General features: G+C 33.9%; 1 protein-coding gene across 15 annotated transcripts in view; it reads left to right on the top strand.

Moving 5' to 3' along the window:
• Positions 1-15,736, top strand: part of Ccdc91 (coiled-coil domain containing 91) — a 343,525-nt gene that overhangs the window by 223,808 nt on the left and 103,981 nt on the right. The gene's annotated exons all lie outside the window — the stretch shown is intronic.

Raw genomic sequence — 15,736 nt, 5'->3', positions numbered from 1 at the left:
ATATATATATATATTTCATGGTTAATTCCAGTTCTAGCACCATTTTTTAAAACACTTTTTTCTTGATTGGTACTCCTTTTCAAACATCAGTTGCCAGTGTATTAGTCTACCTTTTTGGTTTTTTTCTATTCTTTTACTTGCCTATTCATGTACCAATATCACAAGACATAAACTATAGCTTTATAGCAAGAGTTGAATTCAGTGAGTGTCAGTCCTTCAGCTGTGTTCTTTTAATATTTATTGACTGTGCTGAGTCATTTTTTAATCTGCAGAATGCATTTATCAACATTCATGAAATGATTTCCTGGGATTTTGATTGAGGATGCATTGAAACTATACTGGGTCTATACATTGTTTTTTAAATTCTGCTTCAATTTAAGAATATGATAAATCTTTGGCATTTAATAAGATGTATACTATCTAAATACATGAGATAACTGATGTCTTAGCACTACTGGGTCTATACATGAACATGGCCTAATTCTCTGTTGTTTTAATAGTTCTTTCATCAGAACTTTCAGTTCTCTTCATACAGATCTTGTATGCATTTTACTAAATATAAATTTAAGTATTTCATCCTTTGGTGGCTAATATAAATGCTAAAGTGTTTTTAATTTCAAATCCATTTGTTCATTGCTGGTGTATTGCAGTGTGATTGACTATTGAGTGTAAACTGTCAGTTACTCTTAGTTTTCAACTTGATTGGATTAAGAAGTTCCTGGAGAGATGATTAGTTCATGGGGCATTGTAGTAAATAGTGGGTTAATCCTTGATCTTAATAACTGAATGTGCTGTTAGGAGGTAGGAAGCAGCTGGCAGAGATTGGTCACTGGAGGTATACCTTTAAAGGATATAGCTCTTCCTGGAGCTCTTTCCCTGTTTCTGCTTCCCAGGTGCCATAAATTCAGCATTGATTTATCATGGCTTTTTAGTGTAGTATCTGCCATGGAGCCAGCTGACAATAGACTGAACTCTCTGAAACTGTAAGCCAAAATAAACTTCTATTCCTTCAGTTTGTGGGTGTTAGGTATTTTATCTCAGCAATAAGAAAACTACCAGTATGCCTTGTATCCAACAACCTTACTCTAAGCACTACTTTGGTGCAGTAAATGTGTTGTTTGTTTCTTTTGCATCTTCTACATAGACAATTCTATTCTCTGTGAACAAAGCTGAACCTTCTTGTCAATCTTTATCTTTTATTTTCTTACATTATTAGATTGTATTATCATGCTCAAAAAGAGTAGTAAAGAGAAAACCTTATCTTGTTATTGACCTTAAAGGGAAAGTCTCAAGTCACCATTATATATGTTAGCTGTAGTTTTTTTATGGATGTTCTTTATCAAGCTGTAGATTTTTTGTGGATATTCTTTATCAAACTAAGTGTTGCCTACTTTTTGTAGTTCCCTAATTAATGTGAGCTTTTCCCATACCCTTACATTGGATTTTGTCAAAGACTGTCTATGTCAGTTGACATTATCCTGTCTTTCCTCTGTTGCTGGAAACATGAATTAAATTAATTTTTAAATGCTGAACCAGCTTTGCATACCTGAGATAAATTCTACTTGGTATATTGTATATGTCTATTGAACTTACATTATTGGACTCTGTAGCTGGTTTGTTGAGCTCTTCTGTTTTCTGTTTCTAGTTCTATTGATGTCTGGTCTTGCTTTCACTTTTTCTACTTACTTTGGATTTAACTTGCTTCTCATTTTCTTCTTTCCTGAGAGTATGATTTTAGTCAGCTTTCTGTTGCTATCACAAGTAGGTAAGATAATTAGTTCATAAAAGGTCAAGTTTATTTTGGTTCACATTGTAGAGGTTCCAGTCCATTACTGGCCTGGTTGTTTTGGCCTTGTGATGATGCAGCATATTCCTTGTCCTCCTGACAAGGAAGCAGAGAGAAAGAGTAAGGAAGTGAGGTCTCATGGTCCCTTCTAAGGGTTCCTCCAAGGACCTGTAGACCTCCCAGGCCAACTCCAAAAAGCTGCCATCTCTTCCTGGTTGTCCCACTCTGCACAGCAAGCCTTTACTACATGTGCTTTGGACAACACTTAGGCTCCAAATTGTAGCACTAAAAATTTAAATGGTTGATGTAAAAATTTTTGAAATGTATGCATTCAATGCTAAAGATGTCTTCTAAGTGCTGCTTTTGATTCATTTCACAAATTTTGGTATATTGTATTTTCATTATGTTTTCCATCAAAGTTTTTAGAAAATTTTATTGGGATTTTAGTCTTTGTTTCCAAATATTATTTTGACGTACTAAATGTCCAAGTGAGATTTTGTAGCTATCCTACTTCTATACCACCTGAATTATATTTTAGTTTCTTGGTGGCATAGTGCAATTATAATATGATTTCTGTTCTTTTACATTTCCAAGAAAAGGTCTTGAAAATTACTTTCTTTCTTCAGAAGCTCTTGGAAATAAAATTTGTAAAAACTGGACTATGATGGATATCCAGAAGTTTTAACACATGACTTCATCTACACACAGTCTTTATCAATTTCTTCATTGTAGTTCAGATTTTTCTTTCCCAGAAAGGAAGTTTCTACCTGGAAATTTCTACCATAGAAAAACATGTGAGTTTTGTTGTTGTTGTTATTGTTTATTTTTTTATTATATGACCTGATTTTTTCTTCAGCTTTTCCCAGTCGTTTGCCTTGACTTCACCTCTCTAACATGTCTAAGCAGATTTGTTCATTTTTCAGTCTGTTCAGCATTTTACTTTTTAGTGCACAGTGGTTACTACTAAGCTTATTCGATACAGTCTAGATCACATTCTGTTTTAACTGGAAAGTTTAGTAATTTGCATTTATTGTGATTACTTTTAGTTTTAACTTTTTAAACATTTTTCTTCCTTAATAATTTATTTTCTTATTTTATCTGTTTGTAGTTTGTTGATAACAAATATGATAAAATATAGTGAATGTTTAAATTTTTAAAAATTACATTAAAAGACACATTGTCTTTAATCCCTCTCAGAATAATCTCTTTGCTTTGAACACACTTAGCCCATTATTCTTGCCATGTTCTGAAGCAGTTGTGGAAGTCGTCATTCATATTTTTATTTGTGCAGTTGTGATTGGGGAAAAGCCATATTGGTTCTGTGGTGCCAGATCTGGTGAATAGATTGTTGAAGACATGAATCTCCTTTGCTATTGGATGGCACTCAGCAGCAGTATGCACTGTATTTATTACACCTCATACAACTCATGAAAGAGGACTTCCAGAGTTGCCTCAATGTGGCAAGAAAGATGACATAAGTGTGCTTGAAACAAGGAGGAATTTTTTGAGGGGGGCAGTGGCAAAATGTCTTTTACTGCAATAATTTTTTTTTTAATTTAAACATTCACCATATATTTCAGTCATAAGTAATGCATCCTGGTTTTTAGTCTTCGGTAGTATTTTGTTAATTACGTGTATCCTCAGTGCTTTTCATCAGCAAGATAGTTACTGAGAGAGATACATACCAAAATTACTCACAGTTGGGGAGTTATTTTAGGAAATTTTCTGTGAAAAAGTCAGTTAAAACTCTATATAAAGCTAACTGAATTATCTGTATCCTCAACAATAAAAGAGTTTTACTATGCTTTAGCTCCTGTTGCTGTATCCCAGTATCTATGCTGCTTTTTCATGTATTTTTGTTTTATCCTTCCCTCTCTTTAATGTCACAGCTTCTACCTTATTGTTGTCATTTTGTGAAATCAGCTTTTGGTCAGATTTAACCAGATGCTTGAACTTATTTTTTATCTTCTCTCATCTTAAACATTTTTGTTTCTGCAATCTTTTTAATTTGACTTTAGGATATTTTGTCAGTAAACTCAGATTTTGAGTCTATATTACATGTATTTCTTTCTTATTCTTATACATAATACTGCATGTTTAATTCTGGTTTAATACTAATTAGCAACTCTTTCGTAGATAATCTTTTTTTCTATAAAAATTTCTTTTTGCTTTGTGATTTGGTGTGGGATTTTTAAAACCATACTTTTGTTGTTGTTGTTGCATATTATACTTTTTAGTCAAAGTGTTTCTCTTTTTATCCTGAAAAAATTTCTCTACCTTTTTCTTTCTTGTTATTTTTCTTCAGAACTCTAATATGCTAAACCTTTTAGATCTGGTCTGTGTCTCTGATGCTTCTGTAGTGGATTCTTCAGTTCATGTGTTCTACATTTTATATAATCTCCACAAAATCTGTCTTCCTGGTCACATTTCTGTTTCGCATATCCTGAAGTTTAAATCAAACTTTTGACCTTTCCTCTGTCATATTCTTAACGTCTATACTCCAGTTGTCCTTGGGGGTGGCCTTTATTAGAGGAACAGACCATGAGGGCCCTGCTTTTTTTTTAGGTGGGTTTAGTATCTTTCTAGGGGTTTGAGGTATGGTAGCCTTCCAGCCATTCTGCTGTATGGGATAACAGCTTTGTCACCTCTGGATCTTGCAGAGTATGAGGCATTATCTTGGGAGCAAAGATTGAACTTTCACTAGACAGTGAACCTATTGGTGTTTTCAACCTCCCAGCCTCTGGAGCTGTGAGAAATAATTTCTATTACATATAAATCTCCCAGTCTGTGGTAATTTGTTATAGCTACACAAAGAAGCTAAGGGACTTGCTAAAGGGGTTACATAAGTACATGGATCACTTATTTCAAATGTCTGTTTGAAGGTCACTTTTAGTTGAAATAAATTTACTCTATTGTGCTTAGTTACATGGAGGGAGTAGAATTGGGCATTTTCGGAAGCTATTTCACTTGGAAATATTGTTTTTTAAATTCTGCTTCAATTTAAGAATATGATAAATCTTTGGCATTTAATAAGATGTATACTATCTAAATATGGAGATGATTTTATGAAAATATAAACTGGGGGGCTAGGGATTTAGCTCAGCGGCACAGCACCTGCCTTGCAAGCGCAAGGTCATGAGTTTGATTCCTAGTACCAGAGGAAAACAAACAAAAAATATATATATATAAGTTGGACTTTACTTTTTTATGCTGATATGTCTCCCAATTTATACTTCACTTCTTTAATCACTCCCTTAAGTCAAAACACTATTTAAATAAAGTGAATAACTTATTTGCTTACATTTCTCCATGCATATTAAAAATTTTACTATTAGATTGAAGAAAATCTGCTAATATAGTTCATATTATGGTTTCATTTTATTCATAGTAAAAGTTTATTGATTTAATTTAGCCTGTGGCAACTTCTTTAAGTAGATTTAATCTCATAGTTTATCTTCTTCAGGTTTTCTTTCAAATACTTAATATGTTGGCTCAGAAATGGTTGAATGCCTGTAACTGATTTTATGTTAAGAAGTTTATTAAATTTATTTAGTGTGTTTCAATTTATGTTAAGTGTATGCATGAATATGAGCATGTGCTTCTAGACTATCTTGCCAGATCACTTGATCTTCTTCAATCTATGAGCCACATATGAGGTAAACAAAGATGCTTTATGGGTCTGCATTGCAGAATATATAATACACATTAACATCTGCATAAAACTAATGTGAAGATTGTGGACATGCAATAAGTAGATAACTGTATACCCAATGCAGGCTACTAAGGTTGCTTAGTCTAAAATTTAGTGTCAAAAACCTTGTGTGTGTGATTATGATTAAATCTGTTTACAGTATCTCATGTGACTCATGTTCCAGGGAAGAAGATCTTCCTATATTTCTTTATACACACATAAGAATCAAGTAAAAACCACAGAATCTCTATATTTATATTTGAGTCTGCATCAAACATTTTCACTTGGAATAATTTTTCCAAAAGCAGTGGGAAAGCATAACTAATTTAAGTGCCTTTACTTTAGCCGGAATTTCAAAAGATTGTCTTTGACACCCTTGCACTAATCATGTACTCTTAAGATTAATGGAACCTTATAGTTTGCATTTATTTCTTAAATTATATAAAATTATTTTACTCCAATGTCACTACAGTTTTAAGAATCAATTAATAAGATACAGAAGCAAAATGTAACAAACTACTGTTGCATTATATTTACTATAAATTTGTTTTTACAATACCTATTATAGTGCAGTAAAGCCAACTTTTATTGATCAGAACAATTAGGGGAAAGTGATTACACATTACTTATATCACAGTGAAAAGAAGCAACAATTTACCTTAGCATGTGGCTTTGATTATGTATAGGAGCAACAGTGAACCTCCTTGAGCTGTCCTATTTTTCCCTTGTTACCCCTGAGGTTATGAAAGAATACAGCCTCCATGTGCACTGTACTTTAAGCCAGTTTGTACATAAACCAGTTTACCAGTTAAAAAGCCAGAGAAAATGATTGTACAATAATTAACTTAATATGGATTATACTTCTAACTATAAAATTAAATGTGTAAAGCTTTTAGAATAGAAAATATCTTTTTTAACCTGAATGTAGGCAATAAATTTTGTAGCAGACATAAAGCTGTAATCATGAAGTTGAAAACTCCTGCTACTTGAAAGATACCATTAAGAAAATGAAAAAAGGACTATGTGTGGTGGCGTAAACCTAGAGTCTCAGCTATTCAGCTGATGAGGCAGGAGAATCACTTGAGACTGGGAATTTGGAGTGAGCCTGAATGATATAACAAGACCCTACTTTGAAAAAAATAAAAAAAGAGGCATGCCCATAATCCCAGAACTTGGGAGGCCAAGGCAGGAGGATTGCTTTGAGTTCTAGGTCAGTCTGGGCTACAAAGTGAATTCCAGGGCCATCCTGAACTGTGTAGTGAAATCCTGCTCAAAACAAACCAAAAACCTACCTTTCCTAAAGCAGCAGTTTAGTCCCAATCTTTGTTACTATTTCTTGAAGTTGTATCACTTTGTCCCCTAAGTGGCCATCCTTTTGCTGTTCCCTCTCTTTTTTTGCTTTTCCTTGTTACTAGGGATTGAACCCAGGGCTTTCGCACTGCACTATATCCCAAACCCTTTTTTATTTTTGAGACAGAGTGATTAAATTAAATCACTAAATTACTGATTTGCCCAGTTGAGCTTGAATTTATGATCTTCCTGCCTCAGCTTTTCAAGAGGGTTGGGATTAGAGGCATGTACCGCCATGTCTAGTGGTGTCTCCATCTTTATTGAACCCACCAGCTAAGTGATTCCCATTGTGCTACATCACTGCACACCTTCACTGGTTGTGCAATCTTCTCTCTGGCATTCAGGGCTCCCCCAAAGTTCTTCAGTGTATTTCAATATGCTCTCACGCATTTCAAGACAATTACACTACTCAGGCAGAAGCAATCTCTCTCACTGTCCCAGGACAACACCATCTAGCTCCTGAGGACAGGCTGTCACATTTTAAATAACAGAAGTGAGTGCTTCAGGAGTTCAGAAGCATGGTTCACAGAGGAAAGGAGGTTTACAAATTTCGGTGAGGAACTAAAGAACAGTTCAAAATACAAAGAGACTCAGGAGGTAGAAAATGCTTTGGAGAGGCAGTCCTTAGAAATTGTTCTGGAATGCCATTTCACTTATCCACATCATGTTCCTGGGTGAGAAAATAAAGCATAAAATTTCAAAGTTAAAAGAAAAAGAAGAAAAAAAAAGAAAAGGCAAACCACAGACTAAAAAATACTCAGGAGACTCATTTCTGACATGCTTATATCTAGAATATATAAAGAATACCTATACAGCGGTAATTAAAAGTGAAAGTAATATAAATATGGGACAAAACTTGGAAAAAGTAAGAAAGACAAAAAGTGCATGATAAACACTTGGCATTTCACATCATTATGGAAATTCATGTTAAAATCATAGTGACAGACTTCATCTGCTAAAATAGCTGAAATAAGCAACTAAAGTCACCAAATGGTAAATATGTACAAGAATAAGAACTCTCACATGTTTGTAGTGGTATACCATTGGGAAAAAATACTCAGCAGTTTTCTGTAAATGTAAACATTATATATTGTGTATTTATGCAACAAAAATAAAATTGTATGTCCAAAAATATTCATGACTACTTTATTCATGGTATCCAAAACTGGAAATAACCGAAATGTGTATCATCAATAGAATGACTATACAAATTGTGATACATTTGTACAGAGTAGTACTGTTCAGTAATGAAAATAATTAATTATAGAAGCATAGATGAATCTTACAAATTTTTTGCAGACCCAGTGACACTGTATGTAACATATACTTCATGCAAAGCCAGTCTAAAGTGGACAACTAGTTTTTGGTATGGATATGAATCTAGTAAGTGATTCTAATATTAATTTAGTAATATCTACTCTAAATCACACACATGTTGCTTTGAAGGGAAGGGAACATTTTGGACAGTTAAGTGTACTGCACCATGATAGAGGTGTTTGTTACATAGCTAAGATTTTTCAAAGTTTTGTAGCTAAGATGTGTGTACTTTAATGAATTTAAAATTTGCCTAAAGAAGATTAAATCACTATCTAGGAGGGTAGTGGTTAGCATTATAGATGACAAAATATTGGCAGAATATCTGAAACTGTTGCAGTGAGTTTTAAGTGGAGTGAGTTTTATTATTTGTTTACTTGCTATATTTTTGAAACATTTTAAAGTTTCATAGTATTTTAAAGTGCTATAGGGTTAACCACAAACAAAAGAGAAATTAATACTGCCAGGTGTCGGACATTGTGAGGATATATAGACATTCTGTAAGTGATTAATAGAGCATTATGAAAATATTATAGTCTAATAATAACATCAAACATAAGTATTCACTAAAAAGGAATAAGAAAGCAAGGTTACAAGAATGAATTGGTTCATTTCTAACAATGCATATTCAGAAACAAATTATAGAGTTAATGTAGAAATGGACCAAAGTAAATGTAGAACCATATACCATGTCCATAACAGATCATGTGGTATCTTACATTTAGTAAATAGAGTTTGATGCATTAAAAGTTTTCTTTGTGAGTGTGGTTATTAAAATAGAGAGGAATAGCTTTCCTTTCTTGCTACTTTTTGGAACTTTATAGAAGTGTTATTATGGACAGTTAAGTGTACTGTAAACTCAGGTTTACCTTAATATACAGTTACTGGTAGAGTTTTAATTCAGACCTGCATGAAACATGGACATATCCCATCCTCTTGATACCTTCCCACTTTGCTGTGCCAATGATAAAGCTCTGTTGATCTAAAAAGTGCACATGTTGTGGAGGTAGCCAGTACTCCATTAGCTCTCATCTCTGTTTATGTATTCACTAGTTGAATGTGAAAGACTTTAAGATTGTAGGAGAAAGAAGGGCTACAGGTTTGAAGATTAGACCCCTGATTACCACATAGTAAAACCACTTAGACTCAGTGTTACGGTTTGTATCTGGATGTACCCCAAAAGCCTCATGCAGTCATGGGGTGGGTTTCTAGAGTTCAAGATTGATCCACTGTCAGATGTTGGGATTATTGGTATGAGTGCTACACCCACCTTGGGGCAGGTAGTTTGCATATAATGTAAGGGAGGGAAAGAGGCTGCCTCCTGCAGCTCTTCCGTTTTTCGCTCTTGCTATTTTTGCTGTCTTGTGCCACCTTAAACTGGTGCCCCTGGCCCCTGCTGCCCTGCCTTGGAGCCAGTGGATTATAGACTGAAACCTGCACAAACTGTAAGCTAAATAAACCTTTCCTACCTTAATTCTGGGCATCAGGTGTTTTATATCAGCAATAAGAGAAAAGTTACCAAGACAGGAAGACTGAACTGTTATAGGATGAAAAATAGACTGTTAAGTTCCACACATTTAAGGGCTACTATAGCTTCAAATATTGTTCTGTTATAAGACAGATTATTCTTAGTGGTGGTGTTATCATGAAAACAATTGATATATGAGCGTATTATGAGGAAAATATGTTTGGTTTTGAGGAACTTGAACCCAGACCACATGAAAAATCATTAATGCAAGTGGCAATGTCAGATCTGGAGAAGAGAACATTTGGGAGGTGTGGGCAGAGGAGGAAGGATATATAAAATGTTTGAAGGGATGTTAGACTACTTTCTGTGAAAGAACACATCAGTCTGCATGAAATCAAATTTCAGCTCATTGTAACATGGGAATATTTAAAATCTACTCTCAGTAAATTTCAAGTATGCAACACGGTATTAACTATAATTATCATGGTATGCATTTGTTATTCACAACTTACTAACCCTGCACAATGAAATTTTGCAGCACCTTCTTGAATGTATGTGTTGATTCTCGTCATGATTGGCTCAGTATACTTTTTATATCATGTAGAACATAATGGTAGCTAGTAAAAATTCTACAGTAATAGTAATGTAAGGCAATAGCACATAAAATGTATGCAGTGAACAAATCACCAACTTTTAAATTATTAAGCTTGGATAAATCTATAATCATAAATAACAAAACCAAAAATAAACAGTTATGTTTATATGAAAGTACAGTATGAAGTAATTTATTTTCATTCTGTACTGTGAAAAGGACCATGTTGTAATGAATGCTTTCCAGGAGATTCCCACTTTGGAGTAGTCAGCCAATAATGTGATGAAAAAAGTAGTATCCATCCTTTATATTATCGAAGACCAAGTCAATCATTTCTGAGGCACTAGAGCTTTTAGACAGTTAAATAATTTATAAAGGATACAAAAATCAATAAATGCTGATGAGGATGTTGACCAAAAGAACCCTTCTAAACAGCTGGTGGGAATGTGAATTAATTGAGCCAACAGGAAAATTAATTTGAAGTGTCTTCCAGAAACTAAAACTAGAACTAGCATTTGACTCAGCTATACCACTTCTTGGCATGTACCCCAAGCAATTAAAGTCAGCATACTGTAGGGACACTAGCACAATTCACAATAGTGAAGAGATAGACCCAACCTGGGTACCTGTCAACTGGTTAATGGATAGAGAAAAGGTTGTAGTATGCAGATACAGTGGCGTGAACTCAGCCATAAAGAATGGGACTTTTGTCATAAAACAACAGGTGGATGGAACTGGACATCATCATGTTGAGTGAAATAAGCTCGACCCAGCAAGACAAATATCTCATGTTCCTCCTAATATGTGGAATGCAAAAAAGGAGATGAGAAAGAAGAAGGGAGACTACTTTTAGACAAGAAGAAAGGATAAAGGAGAGTGGTGTGAAGGAAGGCAAAGAGAGGGTGCTTAGCACTAAAACGCACACAATGGAACCTGATTTTTATAAAATTGATAGGCACTAATAAAGGAACAAAGAAAGAAATTAATTTTTATAGAAGAAGGAATAATAGAAGCTACTTTCAGATATACCCTCTTCATTGTTTTAAATAGTAAAGGGGAGCTGAATTAATTTTGGCTAAGCTCTTTCTTAGTACTTTATAGTTTCTAGGTTACTGTGATTAAATAACCAAGCCCAGGGAGGAAAGGCATCTCTGCTTCTGGCAGAACCTATATTATGAAAAAAAGGTCAAAACCAGTGTACTTTGTACTATAATCCCTCATAAACATGGCAAAATGGCTCTAGGAGCTTGCTCTTTGTTCAGATAATACAAATAATCATTTAGGAGTTGTCCTATCAGGTGGTGAAGTATCCTTTGAAGAAACTGCCTAAATCTTTAGTCATTAGAGAACTACAATGACATACTATTTCACACCCACTAAAGTTGGCTAAAAGAGAAAAAATGTACAACAACACATAAAGGGTATGGGCAAATTAGAACTCATGTAATGTAAAATGTAAATGATGAAACATAAAATGGGGCAACAATTGTAAAAAGTTTGGAAATTCTTCAAAAAGTTAAACATAGAGTTGCCATTTGACCCATAATTCCACTTCTAGTTAAATACTGTCAAGAACTGAACACTGGGACTCACATTTTTGTAGGTGAATGTTCTTCACTGTAATAGAATTCACAGTAGCCTAAAAGTGGAAAAGGTCTGTTTCCATCAACAGAGGAATAGATGAAAAAATGTAGTATAAAAGTCCAATAGAATATTACTCAGTCGTAAAAAGGAATAATGTTTAGATACATGCTACAACATGGATTGGCCTTGAAAAAACTGTGCTCTATAAAATAAGCCAGACACAAAAGGACAACTATTATGTATTTTACTTGAATGAAATATTTATAATAGGCAATTCACAGAGGTAGAAACTAGGCTAGAGGTTACCAGGACATAAGGCAAGGCAGAATGAAAAGTGTTTTAGTCTGCTTGCTACCACTGTAATGCTACAAAGCATGTAATTTGTAAACAGGAAAAGTTTATTTAGCTCACAGTTTTAGAGCCTGCCAAGTCCAAGAGCATGGCACCAATATCTGGTAAGGCCCTTCTTGTTTACATCATCCTATGGTGGAATGTCAAAGAGACAGTGAGAGAAGAAGGAAAATAGGGTCAACCTCATCTTTTTGTTAGAAACCCACTTCCCGTGGTAACTAATGAAAGTGGCGTTAATCCATTTGTGAGCGTGAAGTGCTCATGACTGACTCGCCTCCTCAGGGTTCCACCTCAGCACTGCTACACTAGCAGATGAATGTCAGCATGAGGTTTAGAGGAGATGTTCAAACCTTTTTCTTGAGGGTTAGGAAACAGTTGAGGATAGAGGCATGATTAGTCCACAGCATTGAGAAAGTAATTTGTGCCACATAATTGCATACTTCAAAGTAGTTAAAATCAGGCACTCTTATAAGGTGTCTATTTGTATTAACTAAGTCAGTTTCTCACTGTAGACATTTTCCTCTGCTAAAAGTTCTATATCAATGTAAAGGGAATAGATATGTTAGTTTGTTAATTAGCTTATAATAATTATTTTGCAATGTATATATTAAGTTCTACACCTTCAATATATACAATTTAATGTTAGAAAATAAAATGGCAGGAAATTGTATTTTGATTCTTAAGGTCTTGTCATCAGCACCTTGTATTTTAAGCATCCATTGCCCAAAAAGCACTTACAGTTTTTCTCTAGTAAATTTTCTGGTAACATTTGTGCATTTATGTCATTTCTTTACAAGTCATTTTTGGGTGATTTCTACCTCAAAAGACATTTTGTGCTGAGAGGAACAATTAAGTTGATAATATATTCCCATTGAAGAAAAATTGTTTCTTAAAGTAGTTTCACAAGTCAGGTATAAGAAAGTACACTTACATTTTATCAGTTACCTAGCTAGTCATCACACAGACATCTCAATGGAGGTTCCATTCTCATTTTTCAGATGCAAATACTGATCTCAGGTTTAAAAATTGTGACATCACATGTATAGAGTGGAGCTAACAAGAGAGCTAGTATTTGAGTCCCTGTGTTTCAGACCTTAGCTCCACAGTTGCTGTTAACCACTCTGTTCTAAAGGGAGCTCTGTGAATCCCATAAAGACTTCTAAGTATAATTAGAAGTTATAAAAATAGGTACACCTTGAGGCCGTAATGTTAAGTGAAATAAGTCACACACATTCTACCTTAAATGTTTCATGGTTGCTTTTATTTGAGAAACCCAAATTATAAATAAAGACCAAACTAAAAGATAGACAATATGATGTAAGGAGATAGGTTTTAGAGTCTGTGGTACTGTAATTTAAGGGACCGGTTGGGGAATGGGAGAGTGGAGTGGCAGACAAACCAAAGTATTAACTATAATTCTAGTTATTTCCATAAATCTAAGGCTATATAAATAATATAAATGTGTGACTGACCCAAAAGGTTGAAAAAGCAGTACGTAATAATGGAGTAGAGTCCAAACCCTTCATTGTCCAGACAAACTATGGACTTTGTATTCAACACTTCTAAGTCCTGGCCTCAGCTTAGCCATTTAACCTAGATGGTGAACCTAGTTGGTTTATATAAACTCTGTATAACTCAACTTAAAGACTGGTGAAACGTGACTAATAACACGTGTCAGGAGGATTATTGATAATATTTGTAAGCTATCTGGACATAGTATCTAGTAAAGAAAAGATACTAAAATCTTTTACAAAGTAATTTTATGTCTAGGTACATACAGTGAATTAAAAAACTTATCTGTCCTCCCTACAAGCCCTTCTTCTGTCCCAATGAGAGATGGAGGGAGAGAGGGAGAGAATAGGAATTAAATCTTATATTAATAGTACTGTGAAAAGAACAGAGCTGAAAACATAATTAGTCAATGGAATTGAGGTCTTAACTCATATTACTTTTACCTCGTACCAGTTATTTAATATGAGTAATAGCTACATAGTACTGGGACTACTTTTAGCTATTGGGTGATTACTATTTCTGATAATATGTGTATCGTGTATGATCATTATTGAAATGATTTGTTAAAGATGTGGTAAGTTCTAAGTCTCAGGTCTCTCATCTAAAAATGAGAAGAATGTGGAAGAATATAGCAGTTCATGGTTAAGATTTAAGGTAGTACTACTTCCTGTAAAGCACTTTTAACAGTGCCTGGTACCTTAAAAATGCTTTATAAAAAATGATTGTGTATATGAATGAGCCAGTCCTATTTTTTCAAGTAGATCATGATTTCATTCAGGGTGTAAGTGGGCTGCTGCTTTGAAATGGTAATTTCAGGTTCATTCTTGTGCAAGCAAGCTCAAAAGTTGTCTTTTGTTACTGCATACAGTAGAATTAATAAGTTCCTTTCAAGAAGGAATTTTCCAAACATTACATTGTCATTTTAGCTAATGTACTCTCTTTGCATTTAGTTCTTGTTGGGCCATTGGTGAAATTTGGCCTATTTATAGTTTTAATCAATTAGTGATTTCCACTAGCTTGACTTGCTGCCGTAGTAGTTCTTTTCAAGAAAAAAATATTTTTAAATTGTGTCTTTGAAAAATTTATTCCTTTTTATATTCCAGTAACTCTTATTTGTTTTTTTTTTTGTGTGTGTTGTGTTTACCCTTTTCAAACCTAAATTGGATCATGAGACATTTTTGGTCTCATGATTGTGTGTGTGTGTGTGTGTATGTGTGTGTATTGTCTAATTATTTGCCTGTTACAGTGTCTGTGTGCATTTTCAGTAGCTGAACCACTATTTCTGATCCTCTGAAATTCTGTATACATCTTGAATTCCTTAGAATACAGAGTTAAAGTCTTGGTTATTATTTATGTAGGCTACTCATTTGCTACTCTTTCAAAACTTATGTGGTACAAATTCTTCATCACATCATGATTTGTGTCATAGTTTGGATTTATTTTTAAGGAAAAAACATCTTTCATGTGATTTTTCCTATTACTCTTTTGAAAAAAGATGACTTGTAACATAATGAAAAGCGGGAATAATAAATTATTTCGACTCAACTTGCACTTTTGATCACTTACTCTCAGGATAGACTGCTTCCCTGAAAAAATATTTTAAATCAGAACAACTTTGAAAAAACTTGTTTTAAAATGTGGCATGTTAGAGTGAGTTTATATTTAAAGGAGGCTTAGATAGTTCTAGCTTTCTAAATCTGAGAAAATATCTTATTTGCTTACTAACTGAATGAGAAACCCATGTGACTGGCATTATATTTCTTAGTTTTGTTTTCACATCAGAGCATGGTTCCAGAACAATATCCGCCTCATCCTTCTTTGGAGATATTGAGACTATAAATGTGTAATATTCTTACAAAGCTCCATTTAAGCCTTCCATACATATGCCATAATATATGATTTTTTTTTTATTAGCATAGTGGAATAAAGTAAATAAATAAGCTCTATATCCTTTAGCACTAGCTATTGTATAATAGTCCTTTGACTAATTTTATATGTTCATTTTTTGAAATTGTAGTAAAAACTGGGGCAAGATGAATATTTCGATGTCTTACATAGTGCTTTATTAAAAAGTTTATTGTAATAGTT

The sequence above is a fragment of the Chinchilla lanigera genome, unplaced genomic scaffold (genome assembly GCF_000276665.1).
Source record: "Chinchilla lanigera isolate Chin_1 unplaced genomic scaffold, ChiLan1.0 scaffold00104, whole genome shotgun sequence".
NCBI lineage: Eukaryota > Metazoa > Chordata > Mammalia > Rodentia > Chinchillidae > Chinchilla > Chinchilla lanigera.
The sequence above is the reverse complement of the archived record's forward strand: the minus strand, read 5'-3'. Positions and strand labels throughout refer to the sequence as shown.